This window comes from Phyllobates terribilis, unplaced genomic scaffold, assembly GCF_046119375.1.
Source record: "Phyllobates terribilis strain yellow unplaced genomic scaffold, ASM4611937v1 Scaffold_5__5_contigs__length_657084704, whole genome shotgun sequence".
NCBI lineage: Eukaryota > Metazoa > Chordata > Amphibia > Anura > Dendrobatidae > Phyllobates > Phyllobates terribilis.
The window spans coordinates 98306011-98333659 of record NW_027362765.1 but is presented as its reverse complement, the minus strand read 5'-3'; the positions used below and the strand labels follow the sequence as shown (position 1 = coordinate 98333659).

At 44.0% G+C, this 27649-nt stretch overlaps 1 protein-coding gene across 12 annotated transcripts in view; it reads left to right on the top strand.

Moving 5' to 3' along the window:
* The window catches only part of ENDOV (endonuclease V), a 120891-nt gene that overhangs the window by 45288 nt on the left and 47954 nt on the right, over positions 1-27649 (top strand). Inside the window, exon 2 of one of the 12 annotated variants that reach the window (XM_073682604.1) lies at positions 19711-19809. The exons of the other annotated variants lie outside the window; for them this stretch is intronic. The gene's annotated coding sequence lies outside the window, so the exon portion shown is untranslated. The remainder of the gene's footprint in view (positions 1-19710; positions 19810-27649) is intronic. 12 annotated transcript variants of the gene reach the window in all.

The following is a 27649-nucleotide window of genomic DNA, read 5'->3' as shown; positions in this document are numbered from 1 at the left end:
TACCTGGTCCTCGCCATCTATCTTTAGGCACTGTAGACTGGATCTATCCTCCTCTGCTGACTTAACCTTTGGTAGAAGGGTGCTGCAAGTTGTGGTCCCTTCCTAAGGTGTTTAAATTCTCCAAAAATCTCTCAAGTGTGCTGTCATGGGTGAAAGGAAAGCACCAAGGTTATTTACTGGTAGCAGGTTTTTCTAGAAGCCATATGACAGCACCCTTATCCCCCCCCCCCTTTCTCACCATATGGGTGTGCACTATACATTGGGTGATATAAACAACCCCAGATAAGGCATTATATAATATATATATATATATATATATATATATATATATATATATATATATATATATATATATATATGTGTATATATGTATATATATATATGTGTATATATGTATATATATATATGTGTATATATGTATATATATATATATGTGTATATATATATATACTTAGGTACTCAACCAAAAAGTATCGACTGAGTACCCCAGTCAAACTCCATATGTAACAATGTCAAATTTGGAGAAAAATACTGAGTATTGTAGACTCAGATAAAATAAATATTTATTAGAAGTATATTAAAATACACATATTAATTGGTACAAAAAAGACAGAACAGACAATAAATTTGTAAAGTTATATACAGCCCCAAGTCTCATTACTTAATATATCTGATGGAGTTCCACCAAACCTGTAGTAGACAACTAAAATACAAAATACATTGCCAAGGCGGAGGGCAGAGCCATAGATAACAATAAAATGGTAATACATAATGACTCGGCCTCTATCTCTCACACAATATGCAAGATAAATCCATAGGTAAGTGCATTTACATAGTATAAATGAAGTGATATGTTCACAACCTACCCAGGTAGCAGGACAGCCTAAAGTAAGGGAGGCTGGTACACAAGAGACCCCTACGCGGGTTTCGCTTTAAGTACTTGCAGCTTCATCATGGGGGATATAACCAACAACCCATATAGGACCTTTAAATCTCCATAGCAGCATGTCACATGGTGTGAGGAAAGCCAAAAATAAGGTGCTGGCGGCGCATGTGCACCATAGTAAACATATCACCAGGACCTGCGATACAGGGCACATGGTGTCAATAAAGCCACCCACATTTGGTGGTGCATATCGGCGCATGCGCGATCGGATACACGAAGCCCGGCGGTGCCACCGCCACTGCGTGGAAGCCAGGACGCGTCACCAAGGCACTCGCGCACAGCAGAACTAGACGCCCCGGGAACCCCGAACCACGGGAACAGAGCAGCGCATGCCACCGCACCACCAATGGCCTAATACAAACCCCGGAGAACCACAAGCAGATACAATTACAGAAAAGTAAGAACATAATTCTGGAATAGATAACACAGATAAAACACATGATATCCTCTTGGATAAATAATTTTCCAAATAAATCCATATATAAAGCGGTAATAACATAGATGGTACAAGTAACAGATATAATATGTAATATCCTCTTGAATAAATGGTTTCCAAAATGGGTCCACATATGAAGTAGTAGTGACATAGATGGAATAGTCCGTTTGCCAAGAATTGAAAGTGAATATGTAATTAGTCCGGTTTCATATTGCCATGGGAACAGGTCACTAATGGGTATGGAGACAACAAAATAAAAAATAAAAAATCAGAAAATATCAAAATATACAACGGAAAGAAAAATGGATATAAAAAAGAGCATTGAATGAAGGTGTACAGTCATGGCCAAAAGTATTGAGAATGAGACAAATAGTAATTTTTCCAAAGTTTACTGCTTCATTTTTTGTAATGGTAATTTGCATATACTCCTGAATGTCAAAGAGTGATCAGCTTAACAGCAATTACTGTACTTGCAAAGTCAATATTTGCCCAGAAAATGAACTTTAACCCCCAAAACACATTTCAACATCATTGCAGTCCTGCCTTAAAAGGAGCAGCTAACATCGTTTTAGTGATTGATCCATTAACACAGGTGTGGGTGTTGATGAGGACAGGGCTGGCGATCAATCAGTCATGATTAAGTAAGAATGACATCACTGGACACTTTAAAAGGAGGCTGGTTCTTGGTATCATTGTTTCTCTTCAGTTAACCATGGTTATCTCTAAAGAAACACGTGCAGCCATCATTGCACTGCACAAAAATGGCCTAACAGGGAAGAGTATCGCAGCTACAAATATTGCACCTCAGTCAACAATCTATCGCATCATCAAGAACTTCAAGGAGAGAGCTTCCATTGTTGTCAAAAAGGCTCCAGGGCACCCAAGAAAGACCAGCAAGCGCCAGGACCGTATCTTAAAACTGTTTCAGCTGCGGGATCGGACTACCAGCAGTGCTGAGCTTGCTCAGGAATGGCAGCAGGCTGGTGTGAGTGCTTCTGCACGCACTGTGAGGCGGAGACTCTTTGAGCAAGGGCTGGTTTCAAGAAGGGCAGCAAAGACGCCACTTCTCTCCAGAAAAAACATCAGGGACTGACTGATATTCTGCAAAAGGTACAGGGAGTGGACTGCTGAGGACTGGGGCAAAGTCATTTTCTCTGATGAATCCCCTTTTCGATTGTTTGGGACATCTGGAAAACAGCTTATTCGGAGAAGAAGAGGTGAGCGCTACCTCCAGTCTTGTCTCATGCCAACTGTAAAGCATCCTGAAACCATTCATGTGTGGGGTTGCTTCTCAGCCAAGGGAATCGGTTCACTCACAGTCTTGCCTAAAAACACAGCCATGAATAAAGAATGGTACGAGAATGTCCTCCAAGAGCAACTTCTCCCAACCGTCCAAGAGCAGTTTGGTGCCCAACAGTGCCTTTTCCAGCATGATGGAGCACCTTGCCATAAAGCAAAGGTGATAACAAAATGGCTCATGGAACAAAACATAGAGATTTTGGGTCCGTGGCCTGGAAACTCCCCAGATCTTAATCCCATTGAGAACTTGTGGTCAATCATCAAGAGACGGGTGGACAAACAACCAACAAATTCTGGCAAAATGCAAGCATTGATTATGCAAGAATGGACTGCTATCAGTCAGGATTTGGTCCAAAAGTTGATTGAGCGCATGCCAGGGAGAATTATAGAGGTCTTGAAGAAGAAGGGGCAACACTGCAAATATTGACTTGCTGCATTAACTCATTCTAACTGTCAGTATAACCTATTGGTACTCATAATATGATTGCAATTATATTTCTGTATGTGATATAAACATCAGACAAACACTAATAAAAACCAGAGGCCAGCAGATCATGTGAAAATATAATTTTGGTGTCATTCTCAAAACTTTTGGCCATGACTGTAGTCTACAGGAATGATGCAAAATTAACAGTCTCATTAAGACCATGCGGGGTGATAGATCCTAATATAGTGATCCACCTCGCTTCTTTTTGGGCAAGCATTTTCTTCAGATTTCCATCTCTTAATACCTCCATGGACCACGTCAATTCCTCTTATAGACAGCGATTTTGCGCTGCAATTATGAAATTGTCTAAAGTGACGTGGTAATGTTTTCAGGGTTGACACATCATATACAGTTCCAGCAGCCCCAATATCGCGGACATGCTCCCTAGTTCTAACTTGCAACTCTCTTGACGTCAGTCCGACATACACTTTGGAGCACCCACATGTGGCATAATATACCACGTGTCGTGCTCCATGTAATTTATTGTTTGATGTTTAAACCTTCGTTCACCGTCAACAGAGGAAAAAGTTGTGGATCGTATGATAGTAGCACATGCGGCACAATGGCCACAAGGGAAACAACCCATAAGAGGCCGTCGAGAGCCAAAGAGTCCAGGAACCGGGTGAGCATAATGACTACACGTCAAAAGATCTTTTAAATTCTTACTGCGCCTCGGGGTCATTGATGGCCTAGTACCCGGGCATTCTGCCAAGCAAGGTTCAGTCCTAAGGATGGACCAGTGTTTCATCATGGCCAACCTCATTGTCTCCCATTCGTGGTTATATGTTGAAATGAATCTTACCGTCTGGTCAGACTCATTTCTCCTATTCCCCGACTGGAGTAACTGACCACGGGAAGTATTTTTGCCCCTTTTGTAACCTGCCCTAATACTCCTCCTACTGTATCCTCTCTGGGAGAATCGAAGATCGTTAGCCTGTGTTTGAAATCGCTCCTCCGTGGAGTATATCCGTTTCATCCGGAGGAATTGACCGACCAGAACGGCCCTAATGGTGGAACCATGAAGGAGAGAATTAACAGAAGTAGTCTTTCTGAAGATGTCAGTCTGGAGGGAGGCATCGTCAACCACCTCCAGACTGACGTCCAGAAAGTCAACACGACGGGTGTCGTATTTGTACGTAAGTTTGATGTTCATTGAATTTTCATTCAGCTCCCCCATGAATGTTGAGCTCCTCAGCCGTGCCCTGCCAAAAAAAATAAAACCTCAATATACCTCAGCCAGCACTGCACATGGTCCACGCCCTCACTGCCAAATATACTCCTCTCCCAGTACCCCAAGAAGAGGTTAGCGTATGAGGGCACACAAGCTGAGCCCATGGCAGTGCTGCGTTGGAGGTAAAAACAGTCCTTAAAAACAAAAAAAATTATACGCGAGCACAAACTGGAGGAGCTCGACCACTAAGTCACACAATGAGCTGTCCCGATCGGTCCCCCTCAGGAAAAAACGGACTGCCTCAAGTCCATCCCTGTGATTGATACAGGTGTAAAGCAACTCGATATCCGCCGTAACTATAATCCAATCAAGGTCCACAAAGACCCCGTTCACCCTGTTCAGGACTTCCGTTGTGTCCTTAACATATGATGGGGGCATTTCTACCAGTGGTTTCAAATAAAAATCAATGAATTTACAAATAGGGTCGCAAAAACCATCAATCCCAGACACGATCGGACGTCCCGCAGGGGTGGCGGGGTCTTTGCATCATTCCTGTAGACTACACCTTAATTCAATGCTCTATTTTTTATATCCCTTTTTCTTTCCGTTGTATATTTTGATATTTTCTGATTTTTTGTTTATTTTTTATTTTGTCTCCATACCCATTAGTGACCTGTTCCCATGGCAATATGAAACTGGACTAATTACATATTTACTTTCAATTCTTGGCAAACGGACTATTCCATCTATGTCACTACTACTTCATGTGTGGACCCATTTTGGAAACCATTTATTCAAGAGGATATTATATCTGTTACTTGTACCATCTATGTTATTACCGCTTTATATATGGATTTATTTGGAAAATTATTTATCCAATAGGATATCATGTGTTTTATCTGTGTTATCTATTCCAGAATTATGTTCTTACTTTTCTGTAATTGTATCTGCTTGTGGTTCTCCGGGGTTTGTATTAGGCCATTGGTGGCGCGGTGAGCATGCGCTGCTCTGTTCCCGGGGCGTCTAGTTCTGCTGTGCGCGAGTGCCTTGTTGACGCGTCCTGGCTTCCGCGCAGTGGCGGTGAAACCGCCGGGCTGCATGTATCCGAGCGCGCATGCGCTGATATGCACCACCGAATAGGGGTGGCTTTATTGACACCATGTGCCCTGTATCGCAGGTCCTGGTGATATGTTTACTATGGCGCACATGCGCCGCTAGCACCTTATTTTTGGCTTTCCTCACACCATGTGACATGCTGCTATGGGGATTTAAAGGTCCTATATGGGTTGTTGGTTATATCCCCCATGATGAAGCGGCAAATACTTGAAGTGAAACGCGCGTAGGGGTCTCTTGGGGGGGATCTTGTGTGCCAGCCTCCCTTACTTTAGGCTGTCCTGCTACCTGGGTAGGTTGTGAACATATCACTTCATTTATACCATGTAAATGCACTTACCTATGGATTTATCTTGCATACTGTGTGAGAGATAGAGGTCGAGTCATTATGTATTACCATTTTATTGTTATCTATGGCTCTGCCCTCCGCCTTGGCAATGTATTTTGTATTTTAATTGCCTACTATAGGTTTGGTGGGACTCCATCAGATATATTAAGTAATGACACTTGGGGCTGTATATAACTTTACAAATTTATTGTCTGTTCTGTCTTTTTTGTACCAATTAATGTGTAGTTTAATATACTTATAATAAATATTTATTTTATCTGAGTCTACAATACTCCGTATTTTTCTCCAGATTTTACATTGGGTGATGTGTGATTTAATGTAAGTTTTTGTATATAATTTTTTTATGGAGGTCCTCTCAATGCTCTGTAACCAACTGAAGCAGGAGAGAGGTGCCGCCCCTTTATGTCAGACGATTTACTGTCCTTGGTGGGCTGATCCCACTCTCAGGTGTGCTATCATGTGCTCTGGAAGAACCGGCTACTGGTAAGTAACCTTGGTGTTTCTCATCAGTTAGATGGTATGGGAGATATTTAATGACCTGCTGTTAATATGGCCGGGCTATCCCAACATCTCCCATACAGAAGAGATCATACAAATAAAACAATACCTTAACAATGAAATGAACCTATGATTCCTACTAACTCTGCACCCTTTTTGGACATCATTCTAAAAGGCAATATTACTGCGGTTTCCATACATAGATCTCTTTATAGGAAACCAACCAGTGGCTTCTCTGCGACCTCCTACGTTTTTAACTCTGTTTAGTCTGGACTATAATGAAATAATTTCTCTTTTCCATAAATATTTACCTATGCTTCATCAGTTTGAGATATTATCGAAAATATTATTGGGGGATGAGAAAAGCTAAAATTATTGGGAACATAATTTTCCCCAGCTCATTCACAAATAACATTAACCATCCTTCCTGGTTAAGGTATAAAAGCTCAACTAAATGTAGACTCTTAAAATATATATTTATATACAGTACAGACCAAAAGTTTGGACACACCTTCTCATTTAAAGATTTTTCTGTATTTTCCTGACTATGAAAATTGTACATTCACACTGAAGGCATCAAAACTATGAATTAACACATGTGGAGTTATATACTGAACAAAAAAGTGTGAAACAACTGAAAATATGTCTTATATTCTAGGTTCTTCAAAGTAGCCACCTTTTGCTTTGATGACTGCTTTGCACACTCTTGGCATTCTCTTGATGAGCTTCAAGAGGTAGTCACCGGAAATGGTTTTCACTTCACAGGTGTGCCCTGTCAGGTTGAATAAGTGGGATTTCTTGCCTTATAAATGGGGTTGGGGCCATCAGTTGTGTTGTGCAGAAGTCTGGTGGATACACAGCTGATAGTACTACTGAATAGACTGTTAGCTGCTTTTTTTCTTGCCATAATACAAATTCTAAGTAAAGAAAAACGAGTGGCCATCATTACTTTAAGAAATGAAGGTCAGTCAGTCCAAAAAATTGGGAAAACTTTGAAAGTGTCCCCAAGTGCAGTTGCAAAAACCATCAAGCGCTACAAAGAAACTGGCTCACATGAGGACCGCCCCAGGAAAAGAAGACCAAGAGTCACCTCTGCTTCTGAGGATAAGTTTATCTGAGTCACCAGCCTCAGAAATCGCAGGTTAACAGCAGCTCAGATTAGAGACCAGGTCAATGCCACACAGAGTTCTAGCAGCAGACACTTCTCTACAACAACTGTTAAGAGGACACTTTGTGCAGCAGGCCTTCATGGTGAAATACCTGCTAGGAAACCACTGCTAAGGACAGGCAACAAGCAGAAGAGACTTGTTTGGGCTAAAGAACACAAGGAATGGACATTAGACCAGTGGAAATCTGTGCTTAGGTCTGATGAGTCCAAATTTGAGATCTTTGGTTCCAACCACCGTGTCTTTGTGCGACGCAGAAAAGGTGAACGGATGGACTCTACATGCCTGGTTCCCACCGTGAAGCATGGAAGAGGAGGTGTAATGGTGTGGGGGGGGCTTTGCTGGTGACACTGTTGGGGATATATTCAAAATTGAAGTCATACTGAACCAGCATGGCTACCACAGCATCTTGCAGCGGCATGCTATTCCATCCGGTTTGCGTTTAGTTGAACCATCATTTATTTTTCAACAGGACAATGACCCCTAACATAACTCCAGGCTGTGTAAGGGCTATTTGACCAAGAAGGATAGTGATGGGGTGCTACGCCAGATGACCTGGCCTCCACAGTCACCAGACCTGAACCCAATCGAGATGGTTTGGGGTGAGCTGGACCGCAGAGTGAAGGCAAAAGGGCCAACAAGTGCTAAGCATCTCTGGGAACTCCTTCAAGATTGGTGGAAGACCATTTCCGGTGACTACCTCTTGAAGCTCATCAAGAGAATGCCAAGAGTGTGCAAAGCAGTCATCAAAGCAAAAGGTGGCTACTTTGAAGAACCTAGAATATAAGACATATTTTCAGTTGTTTCACACTTTTTGTTAAGTATATAATTCCACATGTGTTAATTCATAGTTTTGATGCCTTCAGTGTGAATGTACAATTTTCATAGTCATGAAAATACAGAAAAATCTTTAAATGAGAAGGTGTGTCCAAACTTTTAGTCTGTACTATATATATATTTATTTATTATGTGCCACCTGCATTTCACGTAATAAATACTATATAGGTTGTGCCACACGGACCTCCGAGAAAAGAATGGTGGAACATGTTTCCATCGCATCCCCAAGTTCTGCACAGCTGAACTGTTGATCGCCTGGTCTCCCCATGTATGCATTTCGTTAGATATGAGTTTTATTAATGATATGAGAGCCCTCGACATTCTTTTTTTGGTTATTAGTGGTCTTTGTTCATTAATGCATGTATTAATGTAACATTAGTTCCAGAACCCAACATGACTGTTTATGTGCCGGGATATTACATTTATTATACCTCTAAGGACAACCTATGGCCCGAAACGCACAAGGTTTCACACATTCTTGGCCACTGTGGATGTTTTTATCTAACCTTTTAATGCATTTTTGAATAAATTTTAGAGTTGCTAGTTTCGGTGCTGAATCATATTCCTTCCATTACTCGTATTAAACACTTGTGATGTGTATGTTCTGTGTTGTGAGCAGCGCCCTCTATTGGTATTACACACTTGTGATGTGTATGTACTGCGTTGTATACCGCGCCCTCTATTGGTATTACACACTTGTGATGTGTATGTACTGTGTTGTATACAGCGCCCTCTATTGGTATTACACACTTGTGATGTGTATGTACTGTGTTGTATGCAGCGCCCTCTATTGGTATTACACACTTGTGATGTGTATGTACTGTGTTGTATACAGCGCCCTCTATTGGTATTACACACTTGTGATGTGTATGTACTGTGTTGTATACAGCGCCCTCTCTATTGGTATTACACACTTGTGATGTGTATGTACTGTGTTGTATGCAGCGCCCTCTATTGGTATTACACACTTGTGATGTGTATGTACTGTGTTGTATGCAGCGCCCTCTATTGGTATTACACACTTGTGATGTGTATGTACTGCGTTGTATACCGCGCCCTCTATTGGTATTACACACTTGTGATGTGTATGTACTGTGTTGTATACAGCGCCCTCTATTGGTATTACACACTTGTGATGTGTATGTACTGTGTTGTATACAGCGCCCTCTATTGGTATTACACACTTGTGATGTGTATGTACTGTGTTGTATACAGCGCCCTCTATTGGTATTACACACTTGTGATGTGTATGTACTGTGTTGTATACAGCGCCCTCTCTATTGGTATTACACACTTGTGATGTGTATGTACTGTGTTGTATACAGCGCCCTCTCTATTGGTATTACACACTTGTGATGTGTATGTACTGTGTTGTATGCAGCGCCCTCTATTGGTATTACACACTTGTGATGTGTATGTACTGTGTTGTATGCAGCGCCCTCTATTGGTATTACACACTTGTGATGTGTATGTACTGTGTTGTATACAGCGCCCTCTATTGGTATTACACACTTGTGATCTGTATGTTCTGTGTTGTGAGCAACGCCCTCTATTGGTATTACACACCGGTAATGTAGATGTGCTGTGTTGTGAGCAGCGCCCTCTATTGGTATTACACACCGGTAATGTAGATGTTCTGTGTTGTGAGCAGCGCCCTCTATTGGTATTACACACCGGTTATGTAGATGTGCTGTGTTGTATACAGCGCCCTCTATTGGTATTACACACTTGTGATGTGTATGTTCTGTGTTGTGAGCAGCGCCCTCTATTTGTATTACACGCCGGTAATATAGATGTGCTGTGTTGTGAGCAGCGCCCTCTATTGGTATTACACGCCGGTAATGTAGATGTGCTGTGTTGTGAGCAGCGCCCTCTATTGGTATTACACACTTGTGATGTGTATGTACTGTGTTGTGAGCAGCGCCCTCTATTGGTATTACACACCTGTGATGTGTATGTACTGCGTTGTATGCAGCGCCCTCTATTGGTATTGCACACTTGTGATGTGTATGTACTGTGTTGTATGCAGCGCCCTTTATTGGTGTTACACACTTGTGATGTGTATGTACTGTGTTGTATGCAGCGCCCTCTATTGGTATTACACACTTGTGATGTGTATGTACTGTGTTGTATACAGCGCCCTCTATTGGTATTACACACTTGTGATGTGTATGTACTGTGTTGTATGCAGCGCCCTCTATTGGTATTACACACTTGTGATGTGTATGTACTGTGTTGTATGCAGCGCCCTCTATTGGTATTACACACTTGTGATGTGTATGTACTGTGTTGTATGCAGCGCCCTCTATTGGTATTACACACCTGTAATGTGTATGTACTGTGTTGTATTCAGAGCCCTCTATTGGTATTACACACCTGTAATGTGTATGTACTGTGTTGTATGCAGCGCCCTCTATTGGTATTATACACCTGCGATGTTCATCTGCTATGTTGTGTCGCGCCCTCTATTGGTATTACACACTTGTGATGTGTATGTTCTGTGTTGTATACAGCGCCCTCTCTATTGGTATTACACACTTGTGATGTGTATGTACTGTGTTGTATACAGCGCCCTCTATTGGTATTACACACTTGTGATGTGTATGTACTGTGTTGTATACAGCGCCCTCTATTGGTATTATACACCTGCGATGTTCATCTGCTATGTTGTGTCGCGCCCTCTATTGGTATTACACACTTGTGATGTGTATGTTCTGTGTTGTATACAGCGCCCTCTATTGGTATTACACACTTGTGATGTGTATGTACTGTGTTGTATACAGCGCCCTCTCTATTGGTATTACACACTTGTGATGTGTATGTACTGTGTTGTATACAGCGCCCTCTCTATTGGTATTACACACTTGTGATGTGTATGTACTGTGTTGTATACAGCGCCCTCTATTGGTATTACACACTTGTGATGTGTATGTACTGTGTTGTATACAGCGCCCTCTATTGGTATTACACACTTGTGATGTGTATGTACTGTGTTGTATACAGCGCCCTCTCTATTGGTATTACACACTTGTGATGTGTATGTACTGTGTTGTATACAGCGCCCTCTATTGGTATTACACACTTGTGATGTGTATGTACTGTGTTGTATACAGCGCCCTCTATTGGTATTACACACTTGTGATGTGTATGTACTGTGTTGTATACAGCGCCCTCTCTATTGGTATTACACACTTGTGATGTGTATGTACTGTGTTGTATACAGCGCCCTCTCTATTGGTATTACACACTTGTGATGTGTATGTTCTGTGTTGTATGCAGCGCCCTCTATTGGTATTACACACCTGTAATGTGTATGTACTGTGTTGTATGCAGCGCCCTCTATTGGTATTACACACCTGCGATGTTCATCTGCTATGTTGTGTAGCGCCCTCTATTGGTATTACACACTTGTGATGTGTATGTTCTGTGTTGTGAGCAGCGCCCTCTATTGGTATTACACACCGGTAATGTAGATGTGCTGTGTTGTGAGCAGCGCCCTCTATTGGTATTACACACCGGTAATGTAGATGTGCTGTGTTGTGAGCAGCGCCCTCTATTGGTATTACACGCCGGCAATGTAGATGTGCTGTGTTGTGAGCAGCGCCCTCTATTGGTATTACACACTTGTGATGTGTATGTACTGTGTTGTGAGCAGCGCCCTCTATTGGTATTGCACACCTGTGATGTGTATGTACTGCGTTGTATGCAGCGCCCTCTATTGGTATTGCACACCTGTGATGTGTATGTACTGTTGTATGCAGCGCCCTCTATTGGTATTACACACTCCTGTAATGTGTATTTACTGTTTTATGCAGCGCCCTCTATTGGTATTACACACTTGTGATGTGTATGTACTGTGTTGTATTCAGAGCCCTCTATTGGTATTACACACCTGTAATGTGTATGTACTGTGTTGTATGCAGCGCCCTCTATTGGTATTACACACCTGTAATGTTTATGTACTGTGTTGTATGCAGCGCCCTCTATTGGTATTATACACCTGCGATGTTCATCTGCTATGTTGTGTAGCGCCCTCTATTGGTATTACACACTTGTGATGTGTATGTACTGTGTTGTATGCAGCGCCCTCTATTGGTATTATACACCTGCGATGTTCATCTGCTATGTTGTGTCGCGCCCTCTATTGGTATTACACACTTGTGATGTGTATGTACTGTGTTGTATGCAGCGCCCTCTATTGGTATTACACACTTGTGATGTGTATGTACTGTGTTGTATACAGCGCCCTCTATTGGTATTACACACTTGTGATGTGTATGTACTGTGTTGTATGCAGCGCCCTCTATTGGTATTACACACTCCTGTAATGTGTATTTACTGTTTTATGCAGCGCCCTCTATTGGTATTACACACTTGTGATGTGTATGTACTGTGTTGTATTCAGAGCCCTCTATTGGTATTACACACCTGTAATGTGTATGTACTGTGTTGTATGCAGCGCCCTCTATTGGTATTACACACTTGTGATGTGTATGTACTGTGTTGTATGCAGCGCCCTCTATTGGTATTATACACCTGCGATGTTCATCTGCTATGTTGTGTCGCGCCCTCTATTGGTATTACACACTTGTGATGTGTATGTACTGCGTTGTATGCAGCGCCCTCTATTGGTATTGCACACCTGTGATGTTCATCTGCTCTGTTGTGTGTCTCCCTCTATTGGTATTGCACACCTGTGATGTGTATGTACTGTTTTATACAGCGCCCTCTATTGGTATTGCACACCTGTGATGTGTATGTACTGTTTTATACAGCGCCCTCTATTGGTATTGCACACCTGTGATGTGTATGTACTGTTTTATACAGCGCCCTCTATTGGTATTACACACTTGTGATGTGTATGTACTGCGTTGTATGCAGCGCCCTCTATTGGTATTGCACACCTGTGATGTGTATGTACTGTTTTATACAGCGCCCTCTATTGGTATTACACACTTGTGATGTGTATATTCTGTGTTGTATGCAGCGCCCTCCATTGGTATTACACACTTGTGATGTGTATGTACTGCGTTGTATGCAGCGCCCTCTATTGGTATTGCACACCTGTGATGTGTATGTACTGTTTTATACAGCGCCCTCTATTGGTATTACACACTTGTGATGTGTATGTACTGTGTTGTATACAGTGCCCTCCATTGGTATTACACACTTGTGATGTGTATGTACTGCGTTGTATGCAGCGCCCTCTATTGGTATTGCACACCTGTGATGTGTATGTACTGTTTTATACAGCGCCCTCTATTGGTATTACACACTTGTGATGTGTATATTCTGTGTTGTATGCAGCGCCCTCCATTGGTATTACACACTTGTGATGTGTATGTACTGCGTTGTATGCAGCGCCCTCTATTGGTATTGCACACCTGTGATGTGTATGTACTGTTTTATACAGCGCCCTCTATTGGTATTACACACTTGTGATGTGTATGTACTGTGTTGTATACAGTGCCCTCCATTGGTATTACACACTTGTGATGTGTATGTACTGCGTTGTATGCAGCGCCCTCTATTGGTATTGCACACCTGTGATGTTCATCTGCTATGTTGTGTAGCGCCCTCTATTGGTAGTAGAAACTTGTGACGCTTGAGACTCCTCCCCGCCTGTCTCACAATAACGCTATCCATACTGAACTCTTCAGCTCTATTCTCCCTGGTGAGGTGGGGGCGGGGCTCAGAATAATGGTGACCCCGCCGTCACCTCATAATCCGCCACATCTTGCTATTTGGATACTGAACTGTGCACCTCACGCCGGACAGCGCAGCGCTATATACGAATATACAAGTATTTCATGTGTGTGGCGTGACTGAGCTGTACTCCGCACTGGTTTCACTGGGTAATCTGTTGTCACAGCGTCCTCTATTGGTTTGACTATTACTGTGCGGCCATGTCGGATTTTTTTCTCTTTCGTTATCGGCTGTAGTGCAGCGCCCTCTATTGGAATGTAGATGCGTGGTGATAGGTTTGTTCGCTGGTTGTTGTAGAGAGCGCCCTCTGTTGGGCAATAGTCGTCTGTTGCTGTAAAGCAAAAATGTAGATGTGTAACTCAGCGCCCTCCTATTGGTTGTGAAGGAAAAACAATTCGCTGAATGCATTCATCGTCCTCTAGTGTTCTGAAACGAAAAAGTATTGGGTAGAGATGCTGTAGCGCCCTCTATTGGCTCAGAGGAAAGTTATGTTCCAAAAAAAAATTCCAAGTGCGGTGAATTGGTGAAGAAAAAAAGCAATTTCACCCTCGATTTTTGGATTTAATATTTATAGCATTCATTGTGCAGTAAAGATGAGCGGGCAACGTGAGTCTTAAGGTCAGAGCCAATGATGACAAACATGGGTTTTTTATATATATTTTTTAAATTATTTATTTTTAATAGGGGGAAAGGGGTGATGTAAACTAACTTTTTAAAAACATGGAGAAAAAAAACTTTTTTTTTTTTTTTTACTCTTTACTGTAGCAGTACTGTATAGCAGTCTTAGACTGCGTGCCCACGATCAGGAATAGCAGGGTTTTGCACACAGTTCACCCGCGCCCCTTCCAAAACACAGTGTTCTGCATTAGAAGCATATTGGATGGAATTTATAGAAATCCAGTGCCCAGTGCTTGTTTTTGACGCTGCATAAACTTCACCCGCGGTGCGGGCTTACGAGCCACAGCATGTCGATTTTCGTTGCGGAGACGCTAGTGTCTCTGCTACCGATTTTGACCGAGTGAAATGTCATAACATGCGGTGGATCCACATGTACTGGCAAAACAAGTGCGGCATTAGAACCCAGCGCTTTCAATGCTGCAAAAATACGCTGCGTCCAAATTGCTGCTGGTTCCTGATCATGGGGATGTAGCCCAAGGACCTGACGCTGCGTTTGTCTGAGTGCTTCTGCTTTTCATAGCAGTACTTCTGATAACAAAATGCAAAATGAATCAACAGATGAGAAATCGAAAGCTTATCAATATTTCCTGTGAACACCCTTTGCCTTCAAAATAGCACCCATTCTTGGTACACTAACACAAAGTCAGGGATTTTGTAGTATTATAGTGTAGTATAATTGGCTACTAATATACCAAACAGGTCATTATTTTCATATTTGGGTTGAAACAGTCATTAACTGAAACAGAAATAGCTGCATAGGATCATTAACGCTGGATGAGGAACAGCCTCTGCTACATAGATGAGGAATCATGGCAAGACTAAGCACAACAAGACACCAGGTAGTTATACTGCATCAGTAAGGTCTCTCCCAGGAGAAGATTTAAAAGCAGACGGGGGTTTCAAGATGTGCTGTCCAAGCTTTTTAAAGAAGCACCAAGAAATGCACAACCTTGAGGACCATAGCTGCCATGGTCAACCAAGGAAACATTGCAGCAGATGAAAGATGCATAATTCTTGCTTCCCTTTGAACTCAGAAGATGTCCAGCAGTGCCGTCAGCTCAGAACTGGCAGCAACCAGTGAACCCAGCTACATGTACTGTTCATAGAAGTCTGGCCAGAAGTGGTCTTCATTAAACTGTAAATCATACCTTTTGAAATGGAAACCAGACCAATGGATAATTTGCCAGAGTCTGTAACATGGCAACTGGAAGAAATCCAGGGACGCCAGCCGGTAATCATACGCCAAGGAAAATAAGACACTGGTCCTTAGAATAGCTCTCCAAATCAAGCAGGGTGGGAAAGACAACACAAGACCACATGGAAGAGGATCTCCAGTATCTAATAAGTCAAGTCGTGGACCCCGGATCTGGTCACAGCAGCAGATCCTCACCCTTCCAAGGCACAGCACTAACAATCCCTCAAATGTGTGTTTTTACCTTTCTACCTGCCTCTGGGCAGAGGTGCTCACACCCCAACCCCTTAAACATTTGGGCTTTATTGGCAGGACTAAAATACATGTTGGCTTTGCCAAAGCAAATGGTAAAATAATGGGGGGATGGGGATAGGGACACATCCAGGGTGGGGTATCTGGATCCATGACATATCAGGCTCCTCTTAGTCTGTGGCATATTGTGCTGCCATGGCCGCTGCACTTTCCTCTTCCCCCAGTAGTATCGGCAGTTTCTCTTCCTCCTCCATGGAGGTGAAGTCTGGGAGGAGATCGGACAGTCTCATGAAGTGAGTGTTCTTCACTGTGGAGTATTTGGGGCACCTCAGCAAAAAGTGGGCCTCGTTCTCCACAGCCTCCTGGGGGCACTGCTGGCACAGTCTGCACTCTCAGGGCTTGTAGTTCTGTCTGTGTTGCCCGGATTCGATGAGTAGGCCGTTGGCGCTCAGTCTGTACCTGTGTACCTGCTCAGGATCTGTCGCTCTTTGGGGTTTGCAAGTTTTTATGGGGCCAGTTTGTATTTCCTCTGTAGGTTCTGGTATACCGTCAGTTTCTGTGATTTGGTAATGTCGTTCCTCCAGACGCTGAGATATTCCTCTTTTGCCTTTGTGTACCATCTTCCAGATATCCCCTTTTGTCAGCCCATGCAGGTTGGTGGCTCGGTCAGGCTAGTTTTAGGTGATTAGTGTTAGGGGGCTTCTTTCGCCTAGGGCTTCCTGGTGTAGCAAGGCTTTGTGATGGTAGGAGCTAGGACTACTACTTTGTAGATGAGCCTTGAAAGACAGCGCCTTCTTCTGGATCGCAAGGTGTAGCGGGAATCTGCCCAGCTCTGCTTGGCAGGTGCTGTTTAATGTGCTCCTATGGTCTTGGAGGAGGTGTTTGCAGAACTCTAGGTGGAATATTTCTGTTGGTCCAGCATCCCACTTTGACCAGTTAGGGTATCAGACTGGACCCTAGACTTCACTGCCGTACAGAAGGATTGGGGCGATGATGGTATCAAAGATTTTTAGCCAGACTGTTACAGGTGCCTTGAGATGGTACAGACGTCTTCTGATGGCATAGAAGGCTTTGCATGCCTTGTCTTTCAGCAACTGTATAGCTTGCTTAAAGCTCCCTGATTGGCTGAGTTCTAGGCCCAGGTAGGTGTACTTGTTGATTTCCTTAAGTGGATAGCTGTCTATTATGAAGGGGGTGGCCAGCTGGTTTCTGCTTTCTTTTTTGGAACATCGTGATGTTAGTTTTCTTCTGGTTGATTGGCATTGCCCATGTGCTGCTAAAGGTCTCTAGGATGTTTAGATGATCTTGGAGGCCTTTCTCGGTTGGTGATAACAGCACGAGGTCATCAGCGTACAGCAGAAATTTCACCTCTGTGTCATGGAGGGTGAGTCCTGGTGCTGAGGAGGACTCCTGAGCCACCGCAAGTTCATTGATGTAAATGTTGAAGAGCGTTTGACTGAGGCTGCAGCCCTGTCGCACTCCTCGGCTCTGTTGGAAATGGGCCGCCCTCCTTCCTTTCACCCTTATGCTGCAGCTGTTCTCAGTGTAGGAGCTTCGGATTACATTGTATGTTTTGCCTATTTCGTTCCCCAGCAGTTTTTACGAATAGTCTTGGGTGCCACACTGAGTCGAATGCCTTCTTGAAGTCCACAAAGCAGGCATAGATCCTCCCATGCTTTGTGTAGTTGGTTCTTGATGAGGCTGTGCAGGGTGTAGATGTGGTCCATGGTGCTGTGGTTTAGCATGAAGCCTGCTTGCTTTTGCTGAGGACGTTGTGTTGGGTGAGGATCCTCTTGTTCAGGACACAGTTGAAGAGTTTCCCCAGGTTACTGCAGACACATATTCCTCGGTAGTTTGCTGGGTCGTACTTGTCCCCGTTTTTGTGTATTGGGGTTATGAGGCCTTGGTTCCAGATTTTGGGGAAGTAGCCAGCCTGCAGTACGATATTGAATAGTTTTGCTATCACAGCCTGGATGTCTGGCGGGCTTTGTTTTAGCATTTCTGGGAGGATTCCATTTTTTTTTTTTTTTTTTTTTTTTTACCTTTTATCAGTGTGATCCTTTCTGTTATTTCTGGCAATGTAATCGGTGTGTCCAGAGGGTTTTGGAAGTCTTTGGCTTTTTCCTCCATATCCTTCAGTTCGTTCACAAGCTCTTTGTGCCGGGTTCAGGTCTTCACTTGGGATGTCTTTGTAAGGGTGTGTGCCCACGATGTGTACCATCCGCACATTAGAACGCATGGAATGCGCATCTACATATACAGTGATGCGTAATCCATGCGGTCTAATGCAAGTCAATGGTGGCGAAGACGCAGCACTTCCGCAAAATAATTGGTAGTGCTGCGTTTTTTTCCGCAATAATAATCCGCTGCGGAAATTTCCACAGCATGTGCACAGCACATGCGGATTATCATTGGGGACCATGGCAGGCCTTCTACCATGCGTTTTTTAAGCGTTTCTGCAGCGTTTTTGTCGCTGCGGAAACGCTTAAAAAAACGCATCGTGGGCACACAGCCTTATCCTGATTTTTTTTTTTCTTTTCTTTCTTGGATGTGTTTCAGTCCTGCTTGCTTCTGCCTGCCATTCAGCTGGTATTTTCCAGGTTTTGCCTTACAGGTTGCTCATAACAAGGTATAAGTTGCTAAAATCTCAGGAGCTCATGTTGAGTGCTGCTAACTCCTGGGAATCGTGGGCGGGATTCTTCACCAATGTGAAGAAATGGCACCAGAGAGACCCCGCAGAATCGCACCTCTGCCACCAATGTGATGAAATGGCACCAGAGGGACCCACAGAATCCCACTGCTGCCACCACTTGTGATGGATCCACACCCTGCCACCCGCCTGACGTCACAATTACGTCAGACGGAGCATGTGATACGGATGTGACGTTCCGCACCCCCTCGGGGACGCGTAAAGTCAGATTGGTACAGTTCTACACAGACACCCTCTGTCCACACGGGTACAGGAAGGCACCAGGGAGTGAGAAGAGGTGGCCCACTCAGTCACTGACGTGGCACCACACTCGCTCACATCCCTGAGAGGCTCGTTCACTAGCTCCAGTGAAGCAGAGCCTGGTCGACCTGGGAGAGCTGCCACCAGTTTCTATTAAATATAATGGACTTATATCGGGCTAGAAACCCGCCCTGTAGCATGTTCGTTGGACCGAACAACGGACGTGAGAGTTCATGGATCGAGATAAAAGAGCAGCCCAAGGTTAAATTATATATTTAATCTCCGTAAGGGCCCTCTATTAGCTACCGGACTTCTCCCACACAACGTGACGTCACGACCTCCCAATGAAAGTGACACTGAGCTCTAGCGGAAGACCTCTTAACCTCTCTGTCACTCCCACTCCTGCCTTCTGGCTGAGCCTAAATCTCCGCCCCTGGTCTCTCTATAATATACACTTGTTTATATGAGATATGCGTTCATTCCCCTAATGCCTATATATATTCCATGTTCATTCTATGTCTAAAATGATCACAAAATCTATTATACTTCTCCTAGTTTTGGACCAATAAGTTATGTTCATTTTATTTATTCCTTTTTTTTTTTTATTCTTTTTAATATGTCCCTTCTCAGAAGGCAGTTTGTTAGCTGGAGAGCGGCACAATTAGTGCAGGAACAGTGAAGAATGGTGGAGGGTCCTTGCTTATTATGACATTCGGAGGCCTGCTAAAGGCAAGTTCATCAGTTGTATTGCATTATGCATTGGTCATAGCAATCTGCTTCTTGCTTGTTTTAACTTCTGCTTACTCACAACTCGCCCATCCTTTAACATATTCTGTGCATTCTCTCTATATCCACCCCTCCCTTCTCCCCTCTCCCATGTATAACTCTGAGGCTCTACTGACATTTCCCACCCACTACAAACCATCCACTACCTCCATACAGCACTCAAAACGTTCATACAAATCATTGCACCACCTGCTCTTTTTTTTTTTTCCCTTCTCCTAGTCGCTGGCGACATCTCCCCCAACCCTGGGCCTCCCTCCACTAGCATACACTACTCTCCTCCAGCTGCATATAGAAACCCTGCTAATCTTATTAACATTCAATGCATGCCCTCTCCTATTGCTTTCCACTGTGCTCTCTGGAACGCACGGTCTGTGTGTAACAAACTAACTTACATTCACTATTTTTTCCGCTCCAATTCCCTTAACCTGGCTATTACAGAAACCTGGTTCCAGCATTCAGACACCACCGCAGCTGCTGTTCTCTCGTTTGGTGGGCTGAAATTTTCACATACTGCCCGACCTGAGAATAGATTGGGTGGAGGTGTTGGTTTGCTCTTTTCACCACAATGTGCTTTCCAGGTCATCCTGAAACCCCCCTGCCCTGGTTCCCTCAATTATGTTTACTTCCTTAGAAGTCCACACAGTCAGACTCTTCAAACCCTTCTCCCTGCGAGTGGCGGTTGTGTATCGCCCTCCATGCTCCTTCCGCCAGTTACTTTGCCACCTAGCTTCCTTACTTTCTATCCTGTGACCTCCCCACTTTCATCATGGGAGACTTTAACATACCCATCAATGATCCCCTCTCCCAATCTACCTCTCATCTACTTTCTTTAACCCATTCTTATTCGGCCTCTCACAGTTTACTAATTCTGCTACGCATGAAGACGGGAATACTCTGGACCTGGTTTTCTCCCGTCTCTGCTCGCAGCGTGACTTGACTAACTCCCCTCTCCCACTCTAGGACCACAACCTTCTTTCCTTCTCTGTCAAGAACTGTCTCCTCACCCGGGACACCCCCACTTACCACACTTATAGGAATACACATACCATTATTACCCAGCATCTTATGGACAATCTCCACACATCTTTAGCCCCCATCTCCTCCCTCTCCTGTCCAGACTTAGCATTGTCGCACTACAAAAATACACTGAAGAGTGCCCTAGATGAAGCAGCACCTTCTACACGCAGAAAGACCCGACAGACAACGGCACACAATGCAAACACGTTTTCTTCAGCGTTGCTCAAGGTGTGCTGAGCGTCAGTGGAGAAAATCTCTTAGCAGAAGACATCATCCACTATAAGTTTATGCTCAAAACCTATAACTGCCCTTCATCTGGCCAAACAATCCTACTTCACCACTCTCATCACTTCACTGTCCAACAATCCAAAATGACTTTTTGAAATCTTAAACTCCCTCCTGAGCCCTGAAGCACAGGCCCCCACCACCAACCTCAGCGGGGAGGATCTGGCTACTTATTTCCTAGAAAAAATCAACCACATCCATCAGGACATCTCAGCCCAATCTCCTCAGTGTCTGAATCCCCTTCCCTGATGCACTTCAAGCTCACTAGCCATCTTTGAGCCTGTTACAGAAGAAGAAGTTACCCAGCTCCTCATTTCTTCTCGACCTGCAACAGTGACCCCATTCCTTCACATCTCCTGCAGTCTCTCTCACCGGTGGTCACCACTCACCTGACTAAAATATTTAACCTCTCTCTTTCTTCAGGTATCTTTCCCTCCTCACTTAAACATGCCATCATAACCCCTTTACTTAAAAAGCCATCCCTGGACCAGAACTGCACTGCTAACTACAGACCGATTTCTAATCTTCCCTTCATCTCTAAACTCCTGGAACGCTTGGTTCACTCCCGTTTAATCCGCTATCTCTCAGATAACTCTCTTCTCGACCCTCTACAATCTGGTTTCCGCTCTTTACACTCCATTGAAACTGCCCTCACTAAAGTCTCTAATGATCTACTAACAGCTAAATCCAAAGGTCACTGCTCCCTGCTGATTCTCCTGGATCTCTCTGCCACCTTTGACACTGTGGATCACCAGCTCCTCCTCACTATGCTCCGCTTTATAGGCCTCAAGGAAACCGTTCTCTCCTGGTTCTCCTCCTACTTCTCTGACCGCTCCTTCACTGTATCTTTTGCCGGCTCCTCTTCCTCTCCTCATCCCCTTACTATCGGGGTTCTGCATTGCTCAGTCCTAGGCCCCCTCTTCTCTCTATACACTGCCCTTATTGGACAAACAATCAGCAGATTTGGGTTCCAGTATCATCTCTATGCTGACGACACCCAATTATACACTTCTCCTGAAATCACCCCTACCCTAATACAAAATACCAAGGATTGTCTGTCTGCTGTCTCTAACATCATGTCCGCCCTCTATCTTAAACTGAATCTGTCCAAAACTGAACTTCTTGTGTTTCTCCCCTCTACTAACCCAACTCTACCTAACATCGAAATTACCTTGGAGGGTTCAACCATAACTCCCAAACAGCATGCGCGCTGCCTTGGGGTCATATTCGACACTAACCTTTCCTTTACTCCCTATATCCGATCACTCACCTGAATCTTAAAAACATCTCCAAAATCTGACCTATCAAAATCTAAAATTCTTTAAAACATAATGTTGAACGTCAAAAATAAAAAAGCCTATAAAAAAAGTAACTTCAGATTTGTGGTTTTTCAGTCATCTCATTTCTGTTTTTAAAAAAAATATATGCAGTAAAAAAATATACTGCAAAATTGTACCAATAAAAATGTCACCTCTGTACGCAAAAAAACAAGCCCTTGGACACTTCCATCAATGGAAAAATAGAAGTTACATATCTTAAAGTGGTGACATAAGCAAAATTACAAGATTGGTATAATATTCATGCAAATGTGTTGACCTTAAAATTCACGTTATCAGCTAGATTTGACTGCATAATTAACTTAAATTACCTCTGCAGTGGAGGATAAGTTCATCAGAGCTACCAGATTCAAAAAATAACAATTGAAAGGGATTTTTTTTTAAAAAAATTTTTTTACATTGTCCCAGGATGGAACATCATCTTTCCCTGTCCTGATTGCTGATCTGATACTCTGCAATGCTTGTGCGCTGCAGGGCATCAGAGCAGCGTCTCACAGGCAGAGAGGAGGCGTGTCAGCTCCTGCTCTGAGCAAGAGCTGACAGACCACCATCCCTGGGTGACCCCGCGGCCATCTTGTGGCCTGGAATCACCATGGAGTACAACGCGATCTCAATTGTGTTGTGCTGATGGGAGCAGAGAGGAAGCTCACTCCCTCTGCAGTGCTCCTCGGTGGCGCAGTCACTATTGACAGTGGCATCAGAAGGGTTAAACGCTCGCGATCAGTGCTAGCATCGATCGTGGGCGTTGCTGCAGGGTGTCAGCTCTCATATAGAGCTGACACCCGCACTCAATCGCAGCGACGCTCAGTGAGCCCGCTTGATCGAGAAGAAGTATATGTACAGCGGTTTGCAAGAATGCAGTTCCCACAAGTCTGTACATATACGGTGCATGTCTGGAAGGGGTTAATGCTTACATACCTCGCTTGTAGTATTTTCTTTGGAAATTTAAGAGACGTACAGCCTTAAAGTTTTAATCACAATTGCAGGGGGCAGACACTGCACTTCCAGCTCTCCTGCCTTCATTTCCTCACCTACCTCTGACGGACAGGTTGCTATTATATATAGAGATATATGGATATATTGTGGTAGATCAACTCACTCGGCTTCTTAAAGAGGCAGACACTGGAACCGTTTCTATTTAAAGTGTGGCTGATTTATTGCAGTCCTCATAAATCACGTCACCAGAAAACGTAAATACAGCCTTTGTCCGGTAGAAGGTAAAACCTAAAATAATAAGTCCATACAACAGTGCTGGTCAGCCCACCTGGCTTAGAGTCCAGCTTCCATGTCCTTTAACAAAGGGATTCACACCAGGAGACCTGCAATCTCCATACATCCAGCATGTGTGAAACAAACCGTTCAGAGTTTTCACATCCAGGCCCCCTTCTCCCCCTTTCTCCCCTCCTTCGCCCCTCCTTCTCCCCCCCCCTTCTCCCCCCCTCCTCCCCTTCTCCCCCCCTCCTCCCCTTCTCCCCCCCTTCTCCCCCTCTCCTCCCCTTCTCCCCCCCTTCTCCCCCCTCCTCCCCTCCTCCCCTCCTCCCCTTCTCCCTTTCTCCCCTTTTCCCCCTTCTCCCCTTCCCCCCTTTTCCCCTTTTCTCCCCTTCTCCCCTTCCCCCCCCTTCTCCCCTTCTCCCCTATCTCCCCCCCTTCTCCCCTTCTCCCCTATCTCCCCCCTTCTCCCCTCCCCCCTATCTCCCCCCTTCCCCCCTTCTCCCCTATCTCCCCCCCTTCTCCCCTATCTCTCCCCTATCTCCCCCCCTTCTCCCCTATCTTCCCCCCTTCTCCCCTATCTCCCCCCCTTCTCCCCTATCTCCCCCCCTTCTCCCCTATCTCCCCCCCTTCTCCCCCCTTCTCCCCTCTCCCCCCCTTCTCCCCTCTCCTCCCCTTCTCCCCTCTCCCCCCCTTCCCCCCTTTTCCCCCCTTTTCCCCCTTCTCCCCTTCCCCCCTTTTCCCCCCTTTTCCCCCCTTTTCCCCCCTTTTCCCCCCTTCTCCCCTTTTCCCCCCTTCCCCCCTTCTCCCCTTTTCCCCCCTTCCCCCCCCCTTCTCCCCCCCTATCCTCCCCCCCTTCTCCCCTTTTCCCCCCTTCTTCCCCCCTTCTCCCCCCTTCTCCCCTTCCCCCCTTCTCCCTCTCCCCCCTTCTCCCTCTCCCCCCTTCTCCCCTCCCCCCCTTCCCCCCCCTATCCTCCCCCCCTTCTCCCCTTCCCATGCTCTCCAGGCTGTGAATTTTATCCTCTTAAGTTCCTCCCTCTCTACAGGTGTTCAATCACCCAAGTGCCCAAGATGGCTGCTTAACCCACTCGTGTGCTGGAACCTTTTTTCTGTTTTTAATTATTGGAGCGAACAACCTCAATGCTATATATCTCCCCTCCAGTACTTTGCCAGTGACTTTGTCACAATAATCTATCTATATCTACATAGATATATCTATATAGATGTGTCTAACACAAAAAAAGAATAAGGCAGCACTTCAATCTTCAGATTAATTTTCTGTGATTTATTGACACGATGGTGTCAACATTTCATTCCAACTGAGGAACTTTTTCAAGCAATGTAAGGTTCTTCAAGTAAACAATATATAGGTGGATCAATCCTATATATAATTTTATTATTATATGTATTAAGTACAAATACATGTATATTTATTTACTCACTTATATAGCGCTAACATATTCCGCAGCGCTTTACAGCCATTATCGTCGCTGTCCCCATCGGGGCTCACAATCTACATTCCCTATCATTATGTCTTTGGAATGTGGGAGGAAACCCACACAAACACGGGGAGAACATACAAACTCCTTGCAGATGTTGTCCTTGGTTGGAATTTGAACCATAACACATATTTGTACAACATTTGATCTATATATATATATTACATGCATCCAATCATTTCATGAAGTTGTGCATAAAGTGCTAATATTCCAATAAGTATCATGATTAGCAATTTAATCCACCTGTTGTATTTAATTATATTAATAACTCGCCCCACTACTAGATTCATAATATCTGCGATCACGCCGTACTTGGCGTCACATTTCCACTGCGCATGTCTGCAGTCCAATAAACCAAGAGAAACATTAATGTGTCTACTGTGCATATCTCAATATCCATATTGTAGCTACCATATTCAAATATCCTAAAAATGTCATTTTATCTTATCTAGCAGTAAGGCTAATTATTGAAAGAGACAGTACCGATTTAATCTTACTAGTCAATACAATAAATTATTACAATAATACATTTCTATACAAAGACATTCATGATTGGTTTCAAAAATAGTTAGACACTTTTGATGTTATTTGATAGGGTCCATAAGCTGTTGGAGTGAATTCTATCATCACTAATCTTTGGAGAATATATGGTGATATTTAAAAAGAAGGGAAAAGCATTAAAAAGAATGAATATATAGGTTAAACCAAAAGGTCTTAATGTGGATTTTAAACTACAGACTGTAATCTAAGGATAATTTTGTAGGCTCCCGATTGGATTTATCTTCTTAATCAACTGTATAAAAAGAACCTTCTTTTTAAATGGAATGTGTCACACCCCCCCCCCCCCCCCCCCTGGGCGATATCAGACCTCTACTATGGGCATACAGGGTATAGAAAAGTAAATCTACACATACTTGTATGGCCCATAGCGGAGGTCTGATTGCAGAGAAATGTGGTTTTATCGTCATGGTTTTTCACAGGCTTGGCGTCCCCCCGCCCATCACAGGTCCCTGTGACATGCGCTTTTTTCCCTCATCCCCCGGCGCATGCGCAGAGCGCTCCTCACAGGGTGCAGTCTTTGTTTCCTCCTGGGCCCGTTTGGCTGAGCACAGTGCTCTATTGCGCAGGCGCTGGGGAGTTACTGAGGACGTCGGCTTGTGAAAAACCAAGACGATAAAACTACATTTCTCTGCATTCAGACCTCTACCATGGACCATACAGGTATGTGTAGATTTACTTTTCTATACCCTGTATGGCCATAGTAGAGGTCTGATGGCTCCAAAGTGGTGACCGATTCCATTTAAATCTCTGGGGTGGGGTGAGCTGAAATCGGTCATTGGGAAAAAGAACCCTGCAAACATTCAAGAGCTTGAACAAACTGCAAAGGAGAGTGGGAGAAAATTCCAGCTGAGAAGTGCAAGAAGCTTATAGATGGCTACAAGAAACGTTTGGAGGCTGTCAGCAATGCCAAAGGGTGTGCAACCAAGTATTAATTAGGGGTTCCTTCATTGCTGCACATGCTGTTTATTCTGTTTCTTCTTTGAAATTGCAACATGAAAGTCGAAAAACAATGTTTTATTGTATTACTTTGGACCACTAATTAAAAAATCCTGAGGATATAAGTTAGTAAATTTCCATTTATTTCTGAAGATTTTGTGCAGTCTATGAAAAAATAAAGGGGTGACAATAATGGTGAGTAGCACTGCATGTCCCCTCTACAGAGTTGTCTTTATTGATTTTACTATTTCCTGCACTTTGTACGGCGCCCTCTATTGGTTTTAGATCTATCTTCTGCACCTCCCTGCACTTGTTGTACAGCGCCCTCTATTGGTTTTAGATCTATCTTCTACACCTCCCTGCACTTGTTGTACAGCGCCCTCTATTGGTTTTAGATCTATCTTCTGCACCTCCCTGCACTTGTTGTACAGCGCCCTCTATTGGTTTTAGATCTATCATCTGTACCTCCCTGCACTTGTTGTACAGCGCCCTCTATTGGTTTTAGATCTATCATCTGTACCTCCCTGCACTTGTTGTACAGCGCCCTCTATTGGTTTTAGATCTATCTTCTGCACCTCGCTGCACTTGTTGTACAGCGCCCTCTATTGGTTTTAGATCTTCCTTACCTCCCTGCACTTGTTGTACAGCGCCCTCTATTGGGGCGCTGTACAACAAGTGCAGGGAGGTACAGAAGATAGATCTAAAACCAATAGAGGGCGCTGTACAAGTGGCAGAAATTCTAGAACTATACACGCGCTAGGTGGTGATGGACTCTAGCACATTACGAGTTGTACTGCACAGCACCATCTAGTGAGTTCTTATTACTGTCCGTATGAAATGTTCTAGAATATTGTGCCCTCTATTGGTTTCTGTTTCATCCACTGAGACTTTAGCTCCGCAATCAGCAGCGCCATCCACAGAAACGCTGTCCTGAGGCGC